The following is an 8055-nucleotide window of genomic DNA, read 5'->3' on the forward strand; positions in this document are numbered from 1 at the left end:
TATTTTGAGGGCGGTTTGTTGTTGTTGTTGTTTGGTTTTTTTCTTAAAATGTTTTCTAGAATTATTTCAATGTTATTTTGAATGCATATATTAAAAAAAAAAATGCATGCCAGGTTAACTGTTGATTTGTGCATGTATTTGGAAAGAAAAGTCCTGAAATGTGATAAATTTTGCATCATACATGTTTTCATTGTTAGCCTAATAAGATAAACAGAACCTGACGTTAGAACTGCCCTCATGTGCTTAGTGTAAACCACTTTTTGTTCCTTACAGTCACAAGGGGATAAACTGAGCTCTTGGCTTTCAATTATTTTCAAATTAATTAACAATTTGCACAATTAAATCTCATTTAATCCCGGTGTGACAATTGAGGGAGCCTGTTTTAACACAGCTTAGAAGTTCTGATTGCGTCTAGGAACTCTGTATGCATGTTTCAGGGATGTTTTTGGTCTTCTCTGTTGTCAATTGAATTTCAAAACTCCACCAGGTGGTGACACTGAGCTTGTAGAAGTTCACTATGCTGGATGCTCCATAATCACTTGGCTTATTTCCTGTAGACTTAATTTTATGTCTCCCAGCAACACAGCGAAACATATTATAGGTAAGGCATGAAGCTCAAGCTAATAAACTCTGCTAGGAAAATAGTCTGGCTTTGTTATGGCGGGAACAACATTGTAGGAGGCTGGATGCCTGGCATAGCCTAAAACCTGAGAAACAAACATGCAAAGTAAGATGCAAAACATTTATTTTCTCAAGTAGAGCTAAGCTGCCTCAAGCTAAGAGTTAGCTGGTTTTCAAAAGTGTTTTATAATCTGAATCCAGGATAAAAATAACTAAGCAACAGATCAGCTGCAAGAGGACTTTGGGCAGCAAACGGAGGTAATCAAGGGCTTATGTGACCAAAGGGGCTGGATTTCTCCCACAGCTTGCTGGGTAGAAGCTGATGGAAAAGTGAGTATGGAAAAGCGATAATGATGTGTCAGCAGAGTCCAGTGCGGGAAGATGAGGAGAGGAAGGATCCCAGAGTCTCCACAAGATTCTGCTTGATCAGGTAACTGCAGTGGGGAGTGAACTGTGTATTGCTTTTGTTTGGGCTTTTATAAGTTTCTTCTGCTCTGCAATGAAGAAGGTCCCCACCTGCCCCTGCCCCATTTCCCACTGCCACCGTTGGGACATTGCTTGGGGGGAACATCTGCCAGAGGAGTGTAGAAAACGGTGGGTTTCCAGCTTTGCTGTGAAACTGGGAACCTTTGGTAAATCTTGTATGAGAGGCACAAGCAGAGCTGGATAGTGAGTCTGTGACACATGGCAGTGTGGAAGCTAGGAGCTATAAAGGAAAGAAAAAGACATCATGAGCCATTTATGTGAGTTGGTAAAGAAAGTAAGAAGAATAGTGGCTTCAGACAGGTGTCTCATTAAGCTGGAAATTATATCCTTTATTTAACATTCCTCAGAAAAACTGTCCAGTAGCACTGCTTATCTCTTTGACAAGGCATCTTGCTTTTGTAAAGGTCCAGTTTTTTTGATGTTGTACATTCTCCAGATTGCCTCTAAAAGAACATCAGAAATTCCCTGAGGGCTCCGCACAGCTGTACCACAGCTAGTTTTTCATACATAAAGCAACCGTTTGCCAAGAACCAGTGTGATGTGTTTCAGACAAGGAAAAAAACAAAATAGAAGAAAAGTAAAGTTTCAGTTGCAGACTACAGCACATTTCTATATGCATCAACTCTAGTTCAGAAAAAATATGTGTTTTCTGAAGAACAGAAACCAAGAATTTTAAAGGTACAGCAATGCAGAAATAAGGTTTTGTGCAAAGGCTTCATAAGTCAATCTTTCTTTTCAATGCAAATGAAAGGAAGATGATGACTACAAAAGTAGTAAGCAAGTTTATACTAAAATACCTGCTTTCTAGGGACAAAAAATAATTGTTTAGTAAGGTTACTTGGTACAAATTATTTTAAAATATTGGTCTCATTGTTTTAACCTCAGTGAAAAACAGGGTTTTATAAAATAGTTAATGTCCTCAGACTCAGGATTGTCAGCATCAGCCATGCCTAATATTACTGAATTTTTGAAAATAACATCTAACTGTTTACAGCTGGGTTGCTTCTGGAATCCCACAGCTGCACACACCGCCGTGGCTGGCAGTACTGATGTTAGTCATCAGCGTGACTGGCTAACATACAGAGGAAAAAATAAAAAGGAAGTTTATTTTGGCCCAATTTTAGCACTCAGTATCAAATTTTTGGGTTTGGAGATGAAAGCTCTGGGCCTGACCTCGCCTGGCAGTGAGCTGAGACCCAGAGCTTGCACACATCCATATTCCATATAGTCCTTGGGGTGGACCTGGTGTATTTTCAGAGCTTACCCGCCAGGCTGTGCTGAAACCCTTCCAGTGCCATTTACTCTGTTCAGAGCACTCCTGCAATGCTCCATTTCAGCAACAGGAACCATTTGAGGTAACAAAAATTACATTTGTGTATATAGCGCTGCAGAGATTGTTATCTGTCCAAGACCAAGCACTAGTTCAGAGTGTGTGTGCACGTGCGTCGTTCACAGCCTGAAGTGTGAGATCACATTCCCAACCAGAAATCGATGAGTTGTTGAATTGGCAGCTGCCCAGTTTAAAAAAAAGAAAAATTAGAGAAACAAGGATGATGTGGTGGGCCTGTGCTAACTTTTTTGTGGGGCAATACGGAACTGAGAAAATATTGGATTGTGTTTTCAAAAATGAATTTGTAAAAGATAAACTACAGATGAGGTACAGGAGACTGCATGCATACAGAGAGCTCGTGTTGTCACAGACTAAATAGGTGTTGGGATCACTGGCAACTAAAATTTATTTGTCAGCTCTCCTGACGTTGCAATGAAAGTCAATGCACCTGTTCAACTGCAGAGAAAAATGGTAAAAAAACTACAATAGAAAGTTACCATTGGAAGACAGAGTTCTTGCCAAATGCAGACATTTGGCATGAAGTGTCAATTTTGCTTTTTTTTTTTTTTTATAAAGTAAGAAATAATCATTTTCATCCTATTTTACTAGTGTTAGTATGTCATTTTGAGAATAACGATATCTTGTTCTAAGTTCAGCGCTGTACTTCCTTTTACTCCCGCTCTTTTCTGAAATAGTTAAATATATAATTTTTACTATAACATATCACTGAAACCACTTCAAGACTAGAACAGTTCAGTATCATTAAGTATTTCCTTCTTCTATGCTGCTTTCTTCTTATAACTTCTATTCAGCAATAACTTGAAATTCTGACTTAAGTGTATTGATTTAACATAAAATTCTTCCAGAACAGGAATACAATTCCTTAAATGGCATTAATAAATGCCATAAATAAATGCCATAAAGAGTTATGTCACCTTCCAAATAAAGAGAGGCATTTCCACTGTCAACTAATGCCTTATCCCACTCCAGTCATGGTGTAAAGATTCCTGCGGTCGCACAGGTCAGACAAGGCTTGCAGCTCCCCCAGCAGACAACCCTACTCTCATCTCCATAGTCCCATTAGTCGAAGTCTCTGACTTTTCCTTTTGTAACTCTTACCTCAGTCCCTGAACAGTGGCCTCTTCTTATTTGAATATTTATATCAGGTTTCTAGGTTTTCTTCTTATTCAGGACATTCAGCTGAAGAGCCATCTGTTTTCTGCAACCGCCTTCCCCTCCTGCCCTAGCTCGCTTGCCCATCCTCCTGGGTGCCAGAAGCAGCAGAGCTGCTGGGCCTGCCTTGCCCTGCCCTGCCCCGGGAGCGGAGCACAGCACCAGGGGAGGGACAGTGCCGCAGGGACACGGTCCCACGGTGCCCATGCAAGGTGAGCAGAGCAGGTCTGCTGGCAGTGACCACATCAGGCAGCAGTCCACTGCTCGCCAGGCAACTGCAAAAGCACCAAAGCAGGACTGAGGCCAAGGAGTCCTGGTGGTGAGTCAGGGTCAGCTGCGAGCATGGCCAGCTGCAGGTAGACCTGTAGCACAGCAAGTCAAGGCAGGGCTCCTTTCCTTAATGCCTCTCATCTCCTGGCCTGTGGCAAGGTAAAACTTTCTCTTACATCTTCTTTTCTCATGGCCTTGGACTTTACTTTGGAGCTACTGACTGTGTAAAGTGCCCATAGCATATAGCCAGGCATGGTGGAGGTCGATTACTTGTCACTGTGTGGCATTTGCTGGAGCCTGCGACATTCTCATACCAGGTTGGTAAGGTAGGAGATGTCAGCAAAATGTCTCAGCAGCTGAGCTGTTGTATCACAGTGCGTGATTCCATGGGCTCTGCTTTACTGTTTCCGAAGACTGCTGATCTTTTAAATCTTAAGTGTTTAGATGATAGTGAAACCATTGACCCTTGTAAAATCAATGCCACAGGCTGAGTGCCAACTGAATACTTGGACTAAAACTTACAACTTTGTTTATAAAAATTATTAGTTTATGATGGACCATGCAGAATTTCGAGTTAAGAGTTAAATATATAGAGGTGAGAGAAAAGCAAGTTAGCAGAGTTCATTGACTTACAGATAGGATACTCATGTAGATTTTCATTCAAGGGCCTGTTCTACTCTGTGAACTACATCTGCATCTTCTGCATCCTAAATGAATCCTCCTGTCATCTGGTCACCTGAGTTATTATTTTGAAAGTTCATGTTAGGCAAGATAGGAAAGAAATAGCCACAAACCAAACATCTTGTTCTCAGCATCTTTTTCTCAACATCTTGCAGAAAAAGCTTTCTGACAGTGTTTTGTGAGTCACAGTTTCACGCTTGCTAATTTTGAATTCCTAATTGAGTATACCTTGAGGTCATGAACTCTGCAGTGCTGTGCAGAAATGTATTAACAAGCACCACATCTCATTTTCTTGTTTCTTGTTGAAGGATAAAGCTATATAATGTGCTGTATAATTGCTGTTGTTTTCTGAGAGACCTGTCTCTCTCTTTTTGTTTTTGACAAACGAGAGAGTTGGGATACCAGTTACTCCTCCTTTTTTCTTTCCTACACCCAAAGAAAAAGATCCCTTGTCCAAATAGATGTATGTATGCAGACAACATCACAATTCATGACAGGCTACAGCACGAAAAGGTGGTTAAGTTTTGGCTCCAATAATTTTGTGGTCTTTGCCATTTTGAGTGTTGAAGACCTTGAAGCTGCTGCATGGCAGGACGCTCCTAGAAGGAGGCACTACTGGAGAAGGAGTAAGGTAGCTTGAACTGAGGCAGCCCCACACGCATATGCTCTTTTTCTAAATAAATGCTCAGGAGTCATCACACAAATGCTGTTCAACAGCCATTTCAGTCTCTTCTCCCTTTTTTCCTCTGAAGTATTTGGATGGAGAAAAGGGTATGTTTTTCCTTGTATTTATGGACTTTTGCTTTGGTTCCTTTCTGCACTGTGTTTTTTAAATTGCATCTAGCACTCCATTACTTAACTTCAAGCTTTTGCTTGTAGCTAAAAATATAAATAAATCAAGAGTTTGTTTAGTTTAATTCCTGGTGCTGCGATTTTTTTCATCCAACTGTCATTATGAATTAGTCGTTTCTTTGCTCAAAACCATCAAGTACAACAGCATCCAAGGTAAATAGTTCAGCAAATCAAGTCTGATAAATTAAATAGTTATAACTTCAAGAATCTAAGATAAATAGGAAGGAGTGAATATTTTTGTAAGGTTTGTTCAGGTTTCCTTGGCAAGAGCTTGATCTACAGTAGACATCCCAGCCAGTACCTTCCCCTGCAACCTGACACTCTTGGCTGAAAGACATCACAAACACAAGCGAGTGACCGTGTGATGGTAACTGCTCCGAACAGCTACAACTGTGTGCCAATGGCTCCTCTGAAGTGGTTCACAAGCACAGATCACATGGAAGGGGCCGTTAGAAGGCGGCCTGAGCAGCCCAGTCCTGAAGCTGGAATGGGATGTGCCTCCACAGCAGGGAATGGCCTGTGTGCAAGAAATAAATGCAGGTGCCTGGCTGTTCTGCTGGACTTCTAACTTGGAAAAGGGCACACCAGATTTAGCGACGAAGATTTTTTAGTCAGTTATAGAACTGTATAGCAGCATTTAAGCGAAAAGTTGCAGAACACGTTAATAATTTCTACAGCAAATTAATTGAATTATTTGATAGGGTGGAACTCATTCACTACATTTGCTCCCTTGTACTGATTCCCTACTTGTTGTTCTGAGAAACAGAAGCACACTTAAGGCTGCCCCCTGATCCTCAAATGGTCAAGGCAGCTTCATCACAGAGGACTGAGCTACACAGGGCCAGCAGTACATATTACCATAAATATCCAAGCATCCATTGTCTATCAAGGACTACAGAGAGAAGAAGTTTATATTAAAGAAGAAAAGAGCAAATTTTCCTGCTCTGAATACTTTGAGGTAAAGGAGGAGCCCAGTGTGTCAGAGTTCAGCACTGGAAAGGAGAGCTCTGGAAACTGAAGATGTCCTTTTCTCTCCAAAGAGGGGACGTTGTGACAGTAACGGCATCATCTGAGTCCTCTGTTAAAGAGCATTTTTGATGACGTTAACCAGACTTCGGAGGGCAGCTGTTACAAAGTGCAGCTCAAGAAACTGTGTTGCCTCCAGGCCTTGGAGCAGCCTTTTTACTTTTATGTCTTGGCTAATGAATAGGCTGGCCTTTGGCATCAGTTATATAAGCCAAGAGCTTTTTAAACCCAATGCATTTCACATTCTCCTGAAAAAAAACAATTTTTTTTTACCCAATAGGATAATGCGTAAGCAATTCCCTGAGTTATAGCTTTCCCTGAGTTTTCCCAGTGTGGGTTTTTGCTTCACAAAGCACATTATGAGCATGGGGAAAGCAGTTCCATGGACAAACTGCTTTTGCAATGTTACTTAAAAGTGTCCAGTGATGTCAATATGATCACACCATTCTTCTGAGCTGGGACTCTGTCCTATATCAACTGAAATTAGAGGGATTATTTCCAATGATTTTGCTGTGCAGTAAGTTGGGGCTTAAATAAGAGAAGCAAGAATGAATAGATTACATTCAATATATATTTTTTTAATGCCCATCAGTACCAGAGATACTAATGCTCACAAATACTGCCTCTATGCAGAAAGTTTCCCTCCTGTAATATGCTCGCTCTTCTCCCCAAAACCAAGGGGAAAACAGAGGTCATCTACATAAAAATGTGCATTTGGCACACTACTTTTCCTTGAAACAATCCAGTTCTTGGATTCTACTGCCTTGTAAGTGGAGAACAGCACAGGACACGATTGTGGTGGACTCAGTATTCCCTTTCACATTCTGCTTCTTTAAGAAAAAAAAAGGTACAAGTAATAATTTAAGTTTTATCTGGACCCCACTCTTAAATTGGTCCTCAGGCAATGGCAATCTAAGAATCTGCTTTTTCCACTAGTTTGGTTCAGTGATAAGGTCCCTGCCAGCCACATGTAGTGGAGACACTGTATGTGGTTAGTCTTGATTCCTTGGCAAACAGGCACACAATTTGAACAGCAATTGGGAAATTTCTCTTGACCTGGTTATACTGTTTTTCAGAGGCTTACACCTGTTTGTTTTTCAATGCTCCCTTCCTCTGCATCAGTTGTTGCTTGAGATTTTTTTGTGCATGTAAAAGATCAAAGCAAGAGGCAAGATGAATTTCCTCTTAGAAGTGGCTTCTGTTATTATATATTAAGATTCAGTTCAGTAGATTAAAAATTGGCATGTAATAAAAAAATCCTGAAAACCATCATCACAGATACAGCTTCTGGCACCTCATGGGGTTTTTTTTTCTATGGCCAATTACATGAGCATAATTGGAGAACACACAAGTACCTGTTACAGTGTCAGAGTTGGGCAACAGGAAAGTGTAATTAAATGTGCTGGTTTGGGGTCTTGAAACCTACTTGCAGTCATGCAAACCATTGAGGTTTTGAGCAGATTTGTCACTCTCCCCTCAGCAGAGGTCCCGTACTGGCACAGCAGCCATGTTTCCCTGCCACCCCTGACTGAGGTGCATTGGCAGACCTGGGCGGGAGGGTTACACAGGGACTGCTTGCACCAAATCTTGCTCTGGCCAGGATTAATCTCTCATTT

The sequence above is a fragment of the Patagioenas fasciata genome, chromosome 6, assembly GCF_037038585.1.
Source record: "Patagioenas fasciata isolate bPatFas1 chromosome 6, bPatFas1.hap1, whole genome shotgun sequence".
NCBI lineage: Eukaryota > Metazoa > Chordata > Aves > Columbiformes > Columbidae > Patagioenas > Patagioenas fasciata.